We start from the raw sequence: 19,681 nt of genomic DNA, 5'->3' as shown, positions 1-19,681 counted from the left end.
CCGGCTTCTGGGTCTGCTGTGTGGGCCCCACGCCTGGGCGCTGGTGACCTTGGATGATCTTCTGCCCCCGAGGGAGGGTGGACGCGTGCCGTGCCGTTCACAGACAGAGCACGGAAAGGGGGTGTCACTCCTGGGACGAAGTCATGTCTCCCCAGTGCCGTCTTGCTCACTTTCTCCCTGGCAGGCTGGGAAGAACCAGTCATGCAGAGAGAGGGCCCGTGGACAGGGCCACACAGCTGGACCTACGGGTGGTCGGTGGGACTGAGGCTGTGCCTGGACTCCACGGGTCAAACCCTTGAGCTCACTGGCACACGTCGTCCCGAGCCACTGACTTTGTGCCGTGATAGAAAGTGGCCCATCCCAGCAGCGGAGCTCGGTCTGGCCCACAGACACGGCACCACGTGGACACGGCGCCACGCGGATAGGGCGCCATGTGGACACGGCGCCACGTGGTCCTCACTCCCCGCATCTCGAGTTTGCGAGAGGACCAGATGTGGCACGTTTCTGCACGACCTGCTGACTTAGCGCCCAGGCTCTGAGGACGGGAGGCCCTGACGCGGGCCGTGGGTCAGGCCTGGGGAGGGCTGGGGCTCCCCCGTCGGCGTCCGAGGTACATGGTCTGGACGTCCTGCCTGGGAGTGACCCTCACGCCACGTTCGGGGCATATCTGCAGGAAATCAGAACACGGGTTTGTCCCCGGGGTCTCACTCCCTCAGGGCCAGTGGACAGGCCCACCGACTGGAGCGGCGTTTCGGTGTGTCACAGTTGGGGCCACAGGCTCCCCGGATGAACGCCGGCCCCCGCCGTACGTGGCCGCCTGCTCATGAGGGAAGCTGAGAGGAGTAATTAGGACCGGGGCCAGCGGGTGCCCAAGCCAGGCGGCTGTCAGCTGACCAGTGAGATGTGAAGGGCAAGTCTGATCAGAACCGATAGCTCTCATCCCTGCAATGAGTGGAAATAGCTCTGTTCTACATCTCCGGCCGCCCGGCAGTGGCCGCGCTTCTCAGGACGCATATTTCATTCAGTGGAACTGCCCAAGTGTGACCCTGCAGATTCCGTGCCTGCCAGGCCTTGCTGAGCCCGCGGCCCCTTGGGGCCATCCTCACCACAGTGCGGCTCTCCGGGGACACCTCCCCACACACGGACTTTATAAATGAGGCTGCACAGCCCAATTCTCTTTTCTCTGATGTGTCTTATTTTCTCCCCAAATGATCGGTCTCAGTTTAAGTCAAGAATGTGACTCTGCGAAGGCCCGGGCCGGGCTGGGCTGCTGTCCCCTGTGTTGCTCCTCCAGAAGCCCCCAATGTGGCCCTGGCCCGGTTTTGCAGCAGGATATGTGCCTGACCCATGGCCGAGGCGTCGCTGCTGCTCTCTGCCTTGGCCTGACCCAACGCCAGCAAGGCTCCCCCGTCCCCTGACCCAGGAAGGAAGGGCTTTGCCGGCCCCCGGGTCTAAGCAGGACTGGAATGCAGGACCATCCATGACCAGGCCAAGGTGGGCGGCCTGCGAACCCCCTCCCTACCAGGCTCCCGAGCTGCGTCCCCGTGAACGTCTCTGCGGGCCCCTCCCTGTGGCAGAAAGCCCATTTCTGTTCAGTCCTGAGGTGCTAGCAGATTCTGCTGGACTGTCCCCCCACGGCCACAGTGTCTTTGCAGAGTCTCTCCTCATCCACCTGATCTGGCAGGAGCAGGCGGGAGGGGACGCTGGGGTTTGGGTCAGGTGTGGGCGGTGCAGGGTGGTCCCAGAGACGGGTGGGGGTGGCCAGCTGGCCCCAGACCCTGCAGGGCCTCATGTGCACCCCAAGGAGCTGACCTTCCCCCCAGGCCTCCCTGGGGCTCCAACGGCAGCCAGGACTGCATCTGGTGGCACCAGTGAGCCCGTGGCCATTGATGGGGATCAGCTCTCTGTTGTCTGAGTCCGCTGCCCAGCCCACCAGGAGTCTGCGTGGAAATGAGCGGGGCTGATGGGCCGATTTGGGAAGAACTGTATCCCAGTGGCTGTGACCGACAGCAGCGAGTTCTGCCCCGACTGACTCTCAGACTCCGGTTCCCAGCGGAGGAACCGCACATGCGCGGCTGTGAAACACGCTCTGAGAAGGCTCATAACGAAACAACGGTGTGGGCTCCGGGCTGCGCTCAGAGGCAACAGCAGGCACCCCGGTGCCCGCGCCTGCGGGGCCCTGCTGTGGTAGCGATGGCCCCAGCTGGGTCCTGTGATCCCGGACACGCTGGAGGTCTGCTCTTCTTCTCCTGGGGACCGTGCAGGGGACAGAGCTCTAGCATGAGCCAAGCCCTGCGCCTGCCGGGGTTCCTCGCCCTCCAACGAGTGTTGGGAAGGTGCCCTCCAGCCACAGGGACAGCAGTCCTGGTGGTCACCAGCCTGCCCTCCGCAGTCTCAGGAGAGACAACAAAGCCCAGAAGGGCCAGGATGCCACACCATGACCGGTGACCTCTGGGCACATTAAGGAGACCACTGGGCTCCCAGCCACTCCCTGGTGACCACTGGGTAGGTCACTGGACCGCTGCCCTCCGTCCCCTCCCCTGAGTCCCCCTCAGTCCTGGGATGTCTGGGATCTGGGACAGCCTCAGCCAGGTGGCCAAGGTCGGCACCTGCCATGAGTCATGCTGACAGCATGTGACCTCCCAGGGCTGTGGGGGCAGGAACTTGACCTGCGTGGTCTTCCTTCCCAGAACCAGCAACCTCCTCCGATCGTGGGGAAAACACCGGCCACGTCCCCATAGAGGCCCCCGTGCGAAGTTCCTTGGCAACCAGCAGAGCTGTGGGGTCATCGAACCCGAGGAGACCCTGCGGAACACAGACAAGGAAGGGGAGCCTGAGGAGACGCGGCAGCCTGCGCCCCGTGTCCCGGAGGGGCTTCCTCACAGGGCGTGGGGTGACGTTAGGAAAAGGCAGGGAGGGCCAGACAGAGTGGACCTCGAGACTGTTCCCGAGGAACGCAGGTGTTAGGGTGCGGGCTGGGCTGAGGGCTCATTGCCCTGTCTTGTCACTATCTCTGCAAACCTAGAATTGTCCTATTTTAAAATGTTACTAAAAGTAAAATGAGCAAATGACAAAAGGGTGCCGCCTCTGGGGAGAGTAGCTGCTGGGTCCCGGCTCGTGCACCGAGCCACGGAGGGGCCACGTGCACCAGCATGGGTGGGGCTGAACCCCAGAGCCCATTTCCTCAATCGGGACCAGAAGTCCTGCATCACGGTGTGGCAGGCTGTGCGCCGCTGGGCTCCAGGGGACGGGCCTTCCCGTCCTTTCTGGCTCTGATGGGCCCGCGGGGCTCTGTGCTCCAGAGCCTTGGCCACGTCCTCCAGGCCCTGCTCTGTCCTCGTGTGGCTCCTCCCTGGTGTCCGTCCACATGGCCTCTTCCTTCAGGGACCCAGTGTTCACCCTCTTCTGACCCAAGGACATCTGCATCGACCGCGTGTCCAGATGAGGTCGCACTGATAGGGGCGGGGCTGAGACAGGCGTCCCAGTTCAACCCGCAGCACCTCCCACGTGTCAGGTGCTGAGAGGCCTGGGCCCCAGGTCCCCTGCCAAGGAGGCCGGGAGGGAACGGACGTCTGGAAGCTCACACGGGTCATGGGTTTCCCGAATTGCATAGCCGAGAGCGGATCTGAAACTGTCCAGTGAGAACGGAACCACTGCCGAGCGAATGCCCCTGCCGCTCCCCCCCATCCTTGTCTCTGCCCTCCCTGCAGCCCCCCTGCTGAAGAATCCTGGGGCACTTGGCCAGGACGTGAATTTTCTAATTAAAAATGAACTTAAATCTCAAACCTTTCTCGCCGCTGTCATGTTATCACGATGATGCTCTCAAGGAAGGGCTCTATATCCAGCCTGTTTGGTGCCCGCTCACGAGCCGTGCGCATCTCAGGTCAGAGGGGACGCGGTGGCCCCTTCCAGGCTGCTCGTTGCCTCTGTTTCCTGGCTGGGCCCCAGCCTCGGTCTCCCGTGGCGCGTGGGGAACACCTGAGAGCCTCTTGTCGCTTGGAAGCTTCCCGCAGGACAGAGCTCTGGTGTCTCCTCTCTCCATAGGGACAGCGCCTCACCCCGTGACCCCATGTCACCTGAACCGCCCCCTACAGGCCCCATTTCCAAATGCAGTCGCCTTTCAGAGTAGGACTCAGACACAGGTTTCTTTGGGGGAACAAGTTCGGTCCATAAAGACCATCTCTGCTGGCCGTCTTCGAGATCTCCACATGGGCCCCTCACTTCCTGGCCTCTCCAAGGAAAGCCTCCTGATGAAAACCTAAGGACCTTGTCCCCAGGGGGAGGGCTGAACTCTGGGCTCTAGGACCGTGCTACAAGGCCATCTTGCTTAGGGATACATGCTATTAATTCAGCAATTAATTTTCTCTTTGCACTAAATTCCTGTCCCTATAGCCTGAATAGGACTGATTATTCATCAATATTAAAGTGGCAAATTCATTATATTCTAATGATCTGACATCAAATATTAAATCTCATTATGCGATTGGCTGGGGATTTATGGCCACTATTAGCTAACTCAGGTGAGCGGCTAGTGTCCCTCGGTGGCCGCGGGATGGCCTGTGGTTGGCGTTCCTGCCTCCCATGGACGCTGGCTGCGGGGGCGTCAGGGGGCACCTCCGTGGTCTTCCGGGCAGAAGGAAGGGGGCCTGGGGAGAAACGCTCTTCCTGGCGGCTTTCCCCAGCACGGGGGCCATCCTGCTCTCTTGGAGAGTGACTGTGCGTGACGTCAGGAGGAACACTGTCTCTGACCCAGGAGGGCTTCTGGAAGTTTCCAGAGCTCACTGTTTTCTCCCTGAATCAGTTGTCTTTCTGTCTGGGAGGACCTCCCAGCTCCTACCCACCTTCAAGCTTGTTCCTCCTTGGTTCTACGTCTGCCTCCCCGGCCCACACGGTGAGCAGCACCACGGTTGTGACGTTCGTGTCTCCCACGGCCTGGGGCAGAGGGTCCCTGGGGCGCAAGGATGGCCCCCAGCCCTCTGGGGCTGTTTCCTTGGCAGGAGGTGGGTGCTCCGACAGTCTTCCTGTGGCCTCTTTTGTGCCCGTGGCTGAGCAGCGGGGCGTGGGACCCTAGGCCTCTGTGCAAGGGCGAGTCCCCTGTCCCAGTGCAGAGCATCCCACCGAGCACAGGGCCACAAGAGCAGGCGAGAGTACAGGGAAACCTGGAAAACGTTCTCCGAATGGGCACCCTGCAGTCCTCGGGAAGATGACCCCAGACCCCCAGGACAGAAGGGACAGGCATGGCATGGGCGAGCTCAAGGCTCCGGGTCCCCTGTGGAAGCCAGTGGCACGTCTCCCCCTCTAATGGCACCCCTGAGCGAGGAGGCGATGGCTGGTCCACGTGAGACATGTGTGTGGAGGATGGGCAAAGTGCCAGCCGAGGTGGTCTTCCCCATCTCCTCCTCCTCTAGGGGCCCAGCAGGTGCATCAGCTGGGGCTGTGGAGCCTGGGGAGCCCCGCACAGCCCTCACCTGCAAAAGCTGTAGCTGTGGGTGGAGAGGAGGGCAAGGGGGGGGGGAGGGGGAGGACCTCACACCTGTGCACCTGTGCCGGGCTGCCTGCTGCCGCTCGGGGACAGTCCCCACCCCATGCACCTCACACCTGCTTGCACGTCCTCACCTGGACCCTCCATGGGTGTCATCGCCCCTCGCCCGGACCCCCCTCCTCGCTCAGACTGTGTCCTCACCTGGTGTTTGGGGACCGTCCATGGCCTGGGGCGCCCCTCAGCTTCATGTCCTGTGCTGCGTCTCTGCCTGTTCTCTGAACACACCGGGGACCCTGAGCTCCCTCCCGAGAATCTGCGGGGGCCCGGACAGCCCCCACCCCGTTCTTTACCTGGAAGCCTGCTCCGCTTTCTCGTACCCTCCCCAGAGCCGCTGTCAAAGCAGACAGCTAGCGTCGGGAAGATGTGGGGGAAGTGGGTAAAGCCTCGGTGCGCCAGACAGAGGGCATTCCCCCTTCAGGGTCAGTGGGCAGGTGAGGAAGCCCCGCCAGCAGGTGCCACGGGGAGCTGGCAGGACAGCGTGGGGTGGAGAGAAGGGCTCGGCCCCCCTCCTGCTGCAGAGGGAGCAGCGTGAGTACAGAGCGGGTGGGCTAGGATGTGCATTCTGGGGACCCAGTGACCTGGCTGGAGCTGGTTCATTGGGGGGACAGACCAATTTGGGGGAGCACAGGTTCCAACCTCACCTCCTAACCCTGTGCTCCCTTCCACCTCCTGCAGTGGCTACCCACCTTGTCATGGGGCAGACGGGCATCACCGCCCAAGCTCCCATCGCGCATCAGTGATCCCAGGTGCGGCACAACTCCGACCAGCCCCACAGCTGCCCAGGCTCCGGTCTGCTCAGCCCTGGGGGGCAGAGGCCCCAGATCCCAATGCTGTGTCTGTGTTTTTCCAGCGGCCTCAGCTGGAGGCTCTGGTCCGTCCCTGTGCCTGTTCCGCCATCAGGACTCTTGGTGGCCACGAGCTCACGGTGCGCTCCTTCCCTGGGAGGAGGCCCCAACCCCTATGATGCTCCAGTCGCCGCGCTGAGCTCCACATCGTCACGGGGACATGACCAGGCCCTCCTGTCACTGGGGGTCCGTGTCACCCACTGGCCTTGGGAGACGCTCTGTCATCCCCGTGGCGTAGTTGGGAACACAGTCATTAGTACAAAATCCTGTCTCCTGTATGCAAATGAGGGATGTGATGCTCTCCAGTGTCCGAGGCACATTTCCTGTCTCAAGCAGGACCCGAGAACAGCTGCTTCGAATGAGAGCCCTCGGAGAGCCCAGGTGGGCGGCTCTCACCGCCGATCAGCGGGACACGCACGTGCACAGAGACACGGGCTCTTCTGGCTCCTGAATTCTGCCCTCATCTCCGTGCGTCTCCTCGATGAGCACCGGGCGGAAACTGCAGGCCGGGCGGCTACCCCTGAATGAGCCTGCCCCGGAGCTCGGGAGCGGGGAAGGGCATCGTCCCAGACCACGCGCTCCTGGTCCAGAGGAGCCAAGACGCCTTGCGCGGAGGCCTGCAGTTCCCCAGAGCAGAGGGACAGCGGACGATAACTCAGGGTCTGCTGTGGGGGGGACGGCTGACAGGGCCACCCCTGTGAGGGTGCACATCTGGTTGGTCGTGGAACGAGCAGCATCAAGCGGCATGAGGCCGTGTGCTGTCGGCTACTGGGAGCCGCTTGGGGTGTGGACGTCAGGCAGAGGCGTGGGGGCCCCGTGGCCCTGGGGGTGGGCTGGGCACGCTCTGTAATTAGCCCCGCCTGCAGTCCACTTCGGATGAGTTGGGAAAGGCCGGTTCGGTTACGGTGAGAAGACGAACATCCGGGGAACACGCGGAAATGGAAGAAATGTAGAATCTTCTGCAGAAACTGGGTCGTGTCCGGAACGTGACGGGGAGCTGGAAGCAACTGGTTTTGTTCCCAGAGCGGCCTGGGTGTGGGGCGGCTGCGGTCCTGGTGGGAGAGGGGCACCGTGGCCGGGCCCCCAGCCCCCGCCTCAGGGAAGCCGCGGCTTGGACGAAGGTGGGTGCACACCGGCCCCGTCCTGCAGAGCGGCAGCCCACGGCCACTCGTGGCTCAGAAGAGCGAGTGACGGGGGAAAGTCCAGGTGAAGCTCCTCTTGGTTGGGCCCTTCGGGGGACTGGGGTCAGCGTGGCAGGAAAAGGATGTCATCGAGGCAGTGTTTGGGGACCTTCAGTGAGACGTGAGGCGGCAGTCGGTTTCTACTCTTTAATCTCCTGTGACCATGAAGTATCCAGCAGAAAATGTTAGTCTCGTAATTAAGAGTTGTTTATATTACCCTGGGGTACAATCAGAGAATTATTGACTTGCGTATTGTGACGTGTGTCTTATATTCAGAAGACATAATTTTTGTATTTCAGTTATTACATTTCAACTCCAGAATTTCTATCTGATTCTTTTCATTACTTGCTCTCTCATTATTGATATTCTCTATTTGATGAGATATAATTCTCATGCTTTTATTCAATTTTCTTAGACAAGTTTTCCATTAGTGCTCTGAACACATTTATAATAACTGATTTAAAATCTTCATCGAATAAAACCCAACGTCTGGGGCTCCTCGGGGGCACTTTCTATTAACTGTTTTTTCCCCTCTGCCCATGGGCCATAATTTCCCATTTCTTGGGGTGTTTCATAATTTCTTGTTGAAGACTGGGTATTCTGAACAACACAGTAGCACAATGTAGCAAGTCTGGCCGTCGGATACCTCCCCCTCCCAGCCCAGCACTGTTGGTTTGCTGACCTCTCCGGTTAATTCTATCTTCTTCCCCATTGCTTGCGGCCACTAACATCTTCGCTTGGTTCAGTTAGAGGTCAGCTAGTGATTTCATAGAGATTTCCTAATCACCTTGAACCACTGTCTCCCAGCCTTTGCTGAGGGGTCCTGTGTGTCTGTTGGGACACACCTTCAATGCTTAGGCAAACCATTGATAACTCTGCCTCGTCTTCTCTCCCTGCTGCGCAGAGCCTCAAGGTCAGCCCAAGGTGAGAAATTAGGGTCTTCTCACGTCCTCCTGGGCATTAACACAGCCCTGCACGTGCATGGGCTCTAGATTTCCAGGAGTATGTTAGCAGTTGTCAACCCCCTACAGACATATCATTCTCCAGATTTCTCCTTGCCCTTCCTAGTCCCACCTGCTCTCACCACCCAGGCAGCTGCGATATTAAATCATTGTTGCTGGTTGTTTTCAACAAATGGGCTAGACTGAGGACCGTCTGCATATCTTTGTCTCTGAGTTAGCCAAGCGTAGAGAAAGCTTCAGAGTGCAACTTTTCAGGGAATTGGCAGACAGATCAAATAATGATGATTCTCTGGGGAGGAGTTTTTGGGGGTTTTAGCACATTTTTCCTAAAGGTTGCTAGATTGCTGGTTTCCACAGTTACCACTGTTGTGAGGGTGCTACTTTTTATTTTTTTTATATTTATTTCTTTACTTTGGTGGGGGACGGCAGGGATCGAAGGAGAGACAGTCTTAAGCAGACTCTGTGCTGAGTGGGGAACCTGATGCAGGGCTCGATCTCATGACCCTGAGATCATGACCTGAGCCAAAACCAAGAGTCAAACACTTAAATGACTGTACCACCCATGTGCCCCGGGGTGCCGGTTTTTAATACCACCAAGAAGTTGGGAAGAGGAAGATTGAAATAAATCGCAATGTCACGAAGCCCAGTGTTTACTCAAGATTCAACCGATTTCCTTGGATAATCACTCCTCAGTAGTAATGGGGATGTTAGTCCCAAAGTCAGTAGCAAAACCAGAACGGCAGTCAGGGTCATTGCTGGGAACCACTAATCAATGTGGTCTTCCCAGGAGGGAGAGGTAGGCTGTGTACTCGTGTGTTACCCAACTGAATAACAAATGGAAATTGAAGCGTCACAAGCAGGAGAACAGTGCCGGCCCCTTCAGCAGAAAATCGTGGTTCTCCACCGAGAGCATCTACACCAGTTCTCAGGCCCAGGGCCAGCGGCTGGAAGGAGAGGCTTTCCCTTTGTGGAAGGAGTCAGAAAGCCCATTACACGCAAGCGTGGCAAGCACTCCCCTGAGACATCTCCAGAAGGTCCTGGAGACCCTTGCCAGGGTTTTTCTGCAACAAGGAGAAAATACCCGTTGTCTCCCAGGGTCATGGCCACTGATGGAGTCTGAGTTTATACAGATATGAGCGGACTTGAAAGTCTACTGTGCTCGTCCAGGTGCAGTGGGGGCCATGGAAGTCACACGTGGGCCGAGTTTGGTGCAACTCCAGCTCTGTGTGGCCCCGTGGCTCCACGGCCACATTTCTTGATTTGTCCCACGTGAACGACTGGGAAACAGTGTTGGCTCCACGATGTATGATGGGAGGGACCGAGCAGAAGGCGTGTCACTGACTGGGGTACCGCATAGTTGTCCCAGGACTACCGCCCACAGCCACACACCTGGTCCTGGGAGGACCAAAGGGCTTACAGCCACTGTCACATTTCCCTGCCAGACACCCGGTCCTTTGCGAACGCCAGTGGCTCACGGTCGGCTCCTAGACGTAACCAAACAATAGTCCCCACCGCAGGGCTTTCCCACCTGCTGTGCTCACCGGAGCAGATCACACCCTCTCTGGCGCCGCTGTAAATGCTCACGAGGACTCTCGACGCCTTCCCCAGGGGCCTTACTGCTTGCCTACGTGGGCCACATACTTGGTAGATGGTGTCCATTTGCCAAATGCTTTCTTCCCCGATCTTTATCAGTAGGAGGATCAGAACAGCTTGTCTTGATGTGGCAAGTCCTTGTCTTACGCTGTTAACTCCCTTCCTTTCTAGAAACACGAATTCTGCAGGCGCAATGACGATCTCGTTTCCTGCAGAGCAAAACCCTGGTCCACTCTGGCTTATAAGTGCTAAGTGGACCCGAGAGTGGGAAGTGCCAAGTCCCCTTGGACCCTACTGGTCACAATGCATTTTTCTTCTTACTGATACACTGACTGACGTGAATTTTAAGTAGAATTTTCCATTGATATTCATAGATATTGAGAGTTTTTTTAAATTTTGTTATGTCTTTATTCAATTTTGTTTTTAGAGTCATTCTAATTACATAAAATTTAAAGGAGAGTTATTCTCACAAAATACTTTCCATGTTCTGGAATATTTTAAATAACACGGATTAATCTATTTTTACTTTAGTAGATTAGATGAACATCAGTCTGAATTTCAGTTTAAATGCATCTAAATCCTTGTGATTTTCTCCCGTGGTAGAGCTTTAATGAGTTTGCTATTTTTTTTTTAACGGTAATTGCCCCATTCAAGTTTTACACTTCTTTTTGGATACGTTTAGTTACTGCTTTATATTTCCAAGAAATTATCCCTTTTTCTACATTTATAAATGTTTCTGTGGAGTTAGATACATCATTACCTTACAGTCATCTCAACTTCCCCTTCTTGTCTGATGGTTCTCATTTGTTCCTCATGCTCCTGCTTCTCTGTGTCCCCTGTAATTAGCGCATGAAGGTTTAACATCAAAGAATCGGATTTGAATTAAGCCACGTTTTCTACTTATTTGGTTTATTTTGTCCATATTTTCACTTTCATGTTTGTTCATTGATTTTCCTAATTCTTGGGTTTGTTCTGTTACTTTACTAATGTTTTTAGCAGAATACCAAATTCCTCTCTCTTTGTTTTTCTTTAAAAGTAGTGAAACTGTGTTAAGACCCATATTTTCTTTTAATAGAGCCTTCCCTGGGTCCAGACAGCTTTGGCATGAAATGTTCTCCTTCTCAAAGCTCGCTGGGTACTTTCTCATTTCTTTTTTGATTAACTCTCCAATCCAAGGATTATCTATAAGTAAACTTCTTATTTTCAAGCCCTTAAGGTATTTTTGGTCTTCTTTTCATTATTATGACTAATTTTACTTTTTAATGATCAGATTACGGGACTAGCAAAGTTTCAGCTTTCATTTTAATTGTTTCAAGAGGTTTCATTTGAGGCCGAGAGTGTTCCCAGTTTTGGTAAAGGATTTCCACGAGGGGAACCAGTGGCTCTCTCCAAAGGGTGCAGAGGGCTCTCTGCGGGGTGCTGGTGTGCTAGCGGCCAGGATGCCGTACATGTACTTGGCCAAGGTCACTGCTTATTCACGGAGAGGCCTCTGTGTCTCCGTTTCCTGGTGCTTCATCATGTCCTACGTCTGCTCGGTGATGAAACGGGGGCAGGGAGGTCTGGCTGCGCTACTGATCTTATCAAGTCCTCTTGGTTTCTAGTGGCTCTTGCTCTAAGAGTCACTCGCGTTTATCACCGAGTGACTTCCGGAGCCCCTGCCCCGGTGTCAGGAGCCCCGATGGAGGGATGAAGGCAGAGGACGTCACACGTGCCCCGTCGGCCGTGCAGGCTTCTCTCGGGGATTCCTGGCAGATCCCTCACCGCTCACCCCTTGCCGCCCTCTCGAAGCGCAGAGTGAAGATGGTCACTTCTTCATAAATGTTGCCTTTTGTTATTCGGCTGGTCTCTCCCTGTTTATGTTACTTAGTACGTCTTTCTGCAGAATCAATTTTAACAGCTTTATGGAGGTCGAATTGACCTAGAGACGTTGTACCTGTAATTTGATGAGTTTGGACACAGGCAAACCCTGTGACCCGCCACAGTTGGGGGAGCGGACACAGGCCGTGCCCCCGCCAAGATTCCTTGCAGCCCCCCTTTCCTGCAGCAAGAACATTGAACACGAGCCTCACCCTCTCAAACCGTTCCTTGGTGCCGCACTCCCTCGACGGGGCCATCGCTGTGCCACTGACTGAGGGCGCGGCTCGTCTGGGTACCCAAACCCTCGTGGCCTGCTCACAGCATCCCACTCCCCGCTCCCTCGACCCTGCCGTCGCCACCCCACTCCCCGCTCCCCGCTCCTATTCGTTGACTACTCAGAGCCCCTCCTCTAAGGAGGCTGCATCGTATTGCCATCTGGTGACCGACTTTGTTTGGTGTCCTGTCAACCATCTCTAGGTTCATTGTGCTGGACTTTAGGACTGGCCGCCGCACCACTGTGCTCATACCCACGTTTCCTACAACTGCTCACCCACCCAGGGGCAGGTCGGCCGGCTGCGCGCAGCGTGGGGGACACGTGCGGGACACGTGCGGGAGCCGAGGCATCCTGGAGACCCTGCTGCGATTATTTCCATCCAGACACAGAAGAGGGACCACTGGGTCTGTGCTTCTTTTACGTTCCATTTTTTGGTTTCAACCTTGGGTACTGTTTTGGCTTCACTCACGAACTTCCGTAGAGCGCTCACTCCCCTCCTGGGCCTAACGGACCAGCACCTTCGTGCGTGAATGTTCCCGGCGCTTCCTCTCGTCGTCTGCGGAGCCTCCGTGTTTCTTCCTTTATTTCTGACGCTTCTTAGGGCTTCCGTTGGACTTCTCCTCCTCTTGGGTTCTGTACAGACAGGCTTCGTTTTTCATTAACATTGAAAGCAGAGTCTCTGAAGGGCGACGGCTGTCCACCCCGGCAGCGGACTGACGGCTGCACGTGGCCACAGTTCATAACGAATTCTACGTACTTGTATTTGCAGGTTTGATCAAATGAAGGTTTATTACATTTTCTCCAGTGGTGATTTTCTCTGTGTGGAAGCTCACTGCCGTTACTCCCTCGGACTCCACGTTCTCGAGCAGGAGATTTTTTCTGTAAGTGGAAAACATGACACGGCGACCTCTCGCCGGTCTTCTCTCGCCTCGGCCAGGGAGGTGATGGGCTCCACGCCTGTGTTTCCCTCCACGACGCTCTCCCACTAATGAGGCCTTTCAGACTGTTTTGCTTTTTCCTCCCCTCCTCCTCAACCTTCTAGATTGTGCTGAGATTGTGTAAAATCTTCTTATTTCTGGAGCATTATTAGAATTTCCATTTTAGTTACCCACTGCATTTCTCCTTACTTGGCCTGCAGATAGACTCCCGTGTAAGAGATGGTGTGGGAACAAGGGTGCTCATCGCAGGGACTTAGTGAGGGGTAATTACTAGAAACGACCCAAATGTCCACCAATAGGAGGCTGATTATAGAAATTATGGCGCATTCAGGCCGTTGAACTCTGTGCAGCTGCTAAACATAACTAGAAAGCTTTTCATACCCTCTACAGATGTGTCTCTAGGTGGAATTTTCAGTAAAAACAGCGAGTACAGCCTGATGTATATAAAATATTGCTATTTTGTTTTGTGGTGAGGGTGGGGAGCATGCGGCGATCCTATGATCCGTTTTGCTTCTAGAAAGACACAAGTTTGAGCTGGTTTCCTGTAGCAGAGGAGCTGGTGGGGGGGGGGCGGCCCTCCCAGGCCCCCAGACCAGCTGCTCCGGCGTTTGCTGGGACTCCAGGGACCGTCTCCCCAGGAAACGAGCAGGTGGTGTCCTCATGTGCCCTGCAGATCCCCCCGGGTCCTCTGTGCCAACGTGCTCTTGTCTTGGGGCTGGGGGCCCAGATGGGGTCCCTCTTTCCCGGACTCCAGGGGTTGGGAGATGAGCTGTGGTGCCTCTGAACCTCTGGTTGGATGGACGCCTGCCCTGTGGCCTTGCCGTGCTCTGCTCTTTCCACCCCAAGCGCGTCCTTTCCATCCTCGCTGGCCAACCGCTGCCACCTCCCAACTCCCCGGAGGTTCTCATGCTGGCCTTGCGTGAGCTGCGTGTTCTGCTGTCTGGTTGGTAGAAACCTTGGGTTTTGCCCTGCAGGGCACCAGCCCTGGGTCCTCATCTTTAAACATGAGTTTTATCCTGTGGTTGTTTCCCTTAGAAAGTCTTGTCCAGGTTTTCTCTTACTGTCCTCCAGGGTCCCCTTTCCTGCCTCCCGACTTCCATTCCTGGAGTCCTGAGATGGCCCATCGTGGGACACAGGGCAGCAGTGGCCTCGGGCCGGGGGGATGACAGCAGAGCCCCGTTGGCCTCTGGGGCGGGGCCTCCCACCTGCTCACTCCCCACGGCTTGTCAGGACTTGTCAGGACCCACTCCCGGGTCTGATGGGGTGGGACTTGTCCCGGGAGTTCTCCGTGAGCTCTGGGAGATGTTTCTGGAGGGTTCGATGCCTCAGGGGGCCCAACAGAAGTTTCCATGCTCAGCCCACTCCCTGGACCCCAGACCCGAGTTCCTCCTGGATCCCGAGACCTCATGGCACTGAGCAGCGTCCTGGCCATCGGAAGAAGATGGACATGAACTGGACAGGAGACCAGTGTCCCGGGCCTCCCAGCGCCCAGCCTCCATCAGGGCCATTTGCAGAACACCGGGGACGGATGCGCCACCGAGCCCTTCCTGACCGTTGTCCCAGCTGCCCACAAAGCACGTGTTCTTGTCAACCCTACCTGGGGGATGAGGACACTGGCCCTTGGGGCACCAGTGCTGTCCTGGCAGAGTCGGGGAGCGGTCCATCCACACGGGCCCGGGCGGTCAGAGCTTGTCCAGGAGGAACTACTGGGCCATTGCCGCTTGCTTGTCATGCTTCTTCCCCGGCCACTTCCCTGAATGAGACCAGGGGGGCCTCCAATGGCCCCCCAATTCCCCTGCATCTCTGTAGCTCTGCCAAGATGCATTTTATTACTGACCTGGAGCACAGCCCAGGTCCCTGAACAAAAATCTCCAGTCGTGCCAAGCGGATCTTTTATTGTTGCTATTAAACATTTATTAAATACTCTGCACCCTGCCAAAGCCAGGGATGGTAACGGGGGATGAGCAAGGGCTGGCGCCTTGGCAGATGACAGCACGGAGCACCGTGTCATGGCGGCCCTGGGGTCGGGCAGGGAGAGGGGCTTGGGGGACTCTGGGAAGGAGCAGAGAAGTGTGGAGATGGGTGGAGGGGACGGGGTGGGGGATGGGGTAGGTAGACAGGGCGGGGGATGAGGAGTGGGGACGAGGCATGGGGATGGGGCAAGGGGTGGCCTTTAGCAGGTGGGAGATGCGCCCTTGGGGGTCACCAGAGAGAAGCATCACCAGGACCTTGTGGCTGTAGCTGGGGCACAGGCTGGAGCAGGGCCAGGGTGGGTGCCCGGCCAGGGAGGCCATGGAGAGAGCAAGCAAGGAGGCTGCATGCTGCTCCCATTTCTGCCACGCCGGTCACGGTGGCTGGTGTCTGTACTGCTGCCAGCCCCAGGGGACCACACCTACACCGGAGCCCCCAGGAGGGCACAGTGGCAGCCTGAGGTCACAGGAAGTGGACAGGAAGGGCCAGCCCTTCTAGGAAAAGAGCCGTATGGACAGCTCAGACCCTCATGGCCAACGTCGTTGGAGAAGACCCTCTTGGGCGGCATGAACACCCCGGGTGTGTTTGGTGCGACTCCCTTCATGGGGCTGGGGGGAGGGGTTTGCTGCGATGCAGCAGCGGGGCCAGGACACCTGGGCATGGACCCTGGATCTCGTGACTTATGCAGGTGCCTCCACCTCCCCGGTGACACGAGCAGAGTTGGGTGCCCTCCGGGGGGGCAGATGCAACTGCTTCTCGATGGGGTGGGGTCCCTCCCTCCAAACCCTGAACTCTCAGCCGGCCCTCCGGGGCTCACCCCAGGATCTCCTGCTCCCCAGAGCTGGGCCGCCCCCGCCGGGAGACACTCTGTCCCCAGATGTGCCCCTAACACATTACCCAGGTCACTTCTGGCCAAAGTGTCCCGAGCTTGCCGTGTGGCTCAGGAGAGACCCGGGGGTGGCCAGGGCAGAGCACACCCCAGTCACGTTCACCATCGATGTGCATCTTGACGGCCAGAGTGAGTTCTGTGGGATCTGGGCTCATGGAGCCACTCACCACACATCCCGTGGCTTCCAGGCGAGCTGTCCGTGGCCCCTCAGTGTGGCGCATGAACGACTGTGCCCTCCCATTATGGCTCATCATCTGAGGGACTGGCACGTCCTTGTCCACAGTGAGGACACCACCATGGCTGAGGGGAGCAGCTGCCGCCTCGCCCCCCAGCCCCTGCCGTCACGGAGTCATCAGCCTTGCTGAGAAATTACAGTGAGTGGAGAGCCCACGCTCCACAGCCCGGTCTCCCCGAGCCCAGCAGAACATTCCCTTAGAACCTGTCCTGAACATTGACTTTCTAGTCGAGAGATAGCAGCTTTGTGGGCCCACTGAGGCCCGGTCGTGCAGACACTGTCCCCCTGCACCATGGCCGAGCACCGCCCAGAGCCTGCATGCTGGACGCGTCACCCCGGGTGCCCTGTGGCAGCTCCTGGGGCGGGGTCCGTGGTGTCTGCTTCTCATTCTGGGCCCGACCAGCCTGGAGCAGGTGCCCCGAAACTCATACTGTCCCCGGGCTCCGCACCCAGGAACCTGAAACCCGCCCATTGGAGTCCGGCAGGACCAGAACCTTCAGCAAGTCCTTGGGGGTGGGGGTTTCTCTGCAGGGACAGATATCAGGTTAATATTTTTAAAATAAGCTCTGTATTTTGTAATCATTTTAGATTTAGAAAGCACTTGCAAAGCCCTCTCGCGGGGACGGGTCCTGGCTCCTGCGGCCTTGCAGCACGTCTGTGAAGACAGGGACTGGCCTGGGCTCTCCCCTGCTGGCCGCTCACCCGTTCTCCCATCAGCGCTCTGTGGAGACTTCCTTCAGCCTTCTGGAGGCCGGCCTGTGAGCCCGGGGTTTGAGGGGTGCGGGGTGTGGGTTTGGCATGCTCACATGTGGCCAGGTGACAAGCTCCGCGGCTGGGCGGCACCCCGTGCCCCACAGCCTGCCCTGCCCTTGCCCTTCTGCTCCACAGACGAGCTCCCGCACGCTCTGCTCTTTCTCCTTCTGAGCCTTTGCCCCTGAGGCCTCTATGCTTGGGGATCCCCGTCCCCCAGCTTACATCTCTCCTCGGATGGTGCCCTTGTCAGCCTGCAGGCTCATCAGGGTGGGTGCTGCCTCCTCCAGGAAGCCTGCCGGGACCCACCTGTCTGGGTGAGGCTTGATGCCCCTTGCGGGTGCTCCCAGGACAGCAGGGCCAGGTCCTTCTTAGCTGAGACGCAGAGGTCACCCCAACACTGCTGTCCACAGGGCATTGGGACAGATGACGGACACATGGACACGTGAACCCCCCGCCTCTGTGGCTCATGCAGGTCTTCGGGGTTGGCGGGCGTCCATGGCCCAGCGTCCAGCCCGAGGTGGGACCCACTCGTGGTGGCAGAGATGGCGGCGGCCACCAGGGGGCACTGTTGGCCAGTCCTCGACCAGCACTTGCGTGGCGCCGGCCAGATCCCGGATTCTGCCAGATTCGTCTGCTGGGAGCTGCTGGAGGCCACTGATCGAAGGGTCCGTGGGGGATGGAGGAACCGTGGGGACCTGGGGCTCCCCGAAATGCAGTGGGCGCCTCTGAGGATTGCCTCTGAGGGGTCCGGGCCTCTGGGAGGCCGGGAGTTGCTTCACGTCCCTCCCTTGCCTCAACTTGAGCCCCAGCCCCTGCCCCTCTGTCCCTGCTGTCCCTCCAAGCCCCTGGCTAGAGGCGCTTCCTGGGCCCTCCACAGCCATGTGACCCTGCGTGCTGGGGACCCGACTCTCGGAGGGGCTGGTGGACGGGTGGACTTGAGGGGTCTGGGGGTGTGCTGGGTACACGCACTTACAGCAAAGCTTGGAGGGTGAGCTGGGACCCAACACGTCCTTGGAGTCACTACCTGCAGTGGGTGACCAGCAAGACATCCCCAACCACCCTCCCACCTGGGCCACTGTACCCTGATCTGCTGTCCGTGCCGGGCCCCCTCCCAGGATGGCCACACCGAGTGGACACGGTGCGGGTGCTCTGGGTCTTGGGGTCTGCCGGCTCTCCCCTGTGCTGCTTCCCTGCATGTGTGTGTAGTGTGCCTGTGTGTACGCACGCTAGTGTGTATCTTGTGGATGCATGTTTACACACATGTGCTTGTGTTCATGTGTATAAGCACACATGCGAGCTTGTGTGAATGCGTACACGCACACATGAGTTAAGCATGCATGGGCACACGTGTTTACACGTGGGCATGTCACTGTGTTGATGCATGCGTGCCTGTGTATTTGTACACAGACACGTGTGCACGTGTGCGTTCTCCCTCTCCCCGCAGATGACAAGCCTCCTGGAACCAACAGGTTCCCCACCTCCCTCTCCACTCTCTGCCTGCGTCTCAAGCCCATAGCTCAAACCACGGGCAGCAGGTCCACGACGTGGGGTGACCAGCCGGTTCTCCACAGTGCCTTCGTGGGCTGCAGAGCTGAGGTCAGAAGCCCTCCCTCTCTCGACCCCCTGACCTGCCTCGGTGGCCCCCCGTGGGCACTGAACTCCTGACCAGGATGCTCACGTGCACAGCCCGTCTCCCCACCCACATCCCCATTCAGTGGCTGCTTCCTTCTTCCCAGTGGAACCGCTGCCCTCCCGCACGGGAACCTAGACTCTGTCTCTCCCAGCCCTGCTGGTAATTAACTACTTGCCCTGACCAGGCTGATCCTTTCCTGAGCGTCTGCAGGACGATGAGCTTCCCTCCCAGACGCCTCTGAGCCTCTCCGAGGCCCCCCGGCCCGGGGTCAGAGCCATGGCTGCGGCTGCTCCGTGTCCAGCATCCCTCCGTGGACAGCTCCGCGAGGCAGCCGCCCTGTGGCCTCGTGGCCCAGCTGGACCACTGTCCAGGAAAGAGAAGATAACAGCCAATTTGCAGGGTGTCACTCTTAATTCGCTGCATTTCCTTCCTGAAATAGACCTTTCAGGTGGGGGAGGAACCTCCGATTCCAGCCCATCCCATGTTCCATGCCAGGCTGGTGGGCACCCGCACCCTGGGGCTCACGGGGGCGGGTTAGCAGCTGCTTTTATCTCTGTCTGTTGGGACAAAATGCTCTGTGCTTTATGATTCTTAAACTCGTGTGGCCTTCTGTGTGCTGCACGGCTCATCCGTGCAACCCTGCTTTAATCTCAAACACCAGCCATGGGGGAGAGACCAGTCTGCCCTTTGCGGGTGACAGAGCAGGAGCCCGGAGAAGGTGGGCTGTCTGCTGGGACAGAGGAAGAGTGTGTGTTCTCTGCATTGGAGGCCACAGGGCACCGCCTGTGCACAGCTGGCTGACCCTGATGGGGATTGGATCTCCCCAACCGCCCCCACTGAGGGGCCCTGCTCAATGCTGGCGGCAGACGGCACTGGGAGCCTGGGCCCTGAACTTTCCCCTCTCTGCCCCGCCCCTGCATCCCTGGGGGCCCGGGCTGCCCGAGATCAAGGAGGGCACTCCTGGGGGCCCCGGAGCACCACCAGCCTCCTGGCTACGGGCTCTTCCCC

The sequence above is a fragment of the Lutra lutra genome, chromosome 8 (assembly GCF_902655055.1).
Source record: "Lutra lutra chromosome 8, mLutLut1.2, whole genome shotgun sequence".
Lineage (NCBI taxonomy): Eukaryota > Metazoa > Chordata > Mammalia > Carnivora > Mustelidae > Lutra > Lutra lutra.
This window is presented reverse-complemented; position numbering follows the sequence as displayed.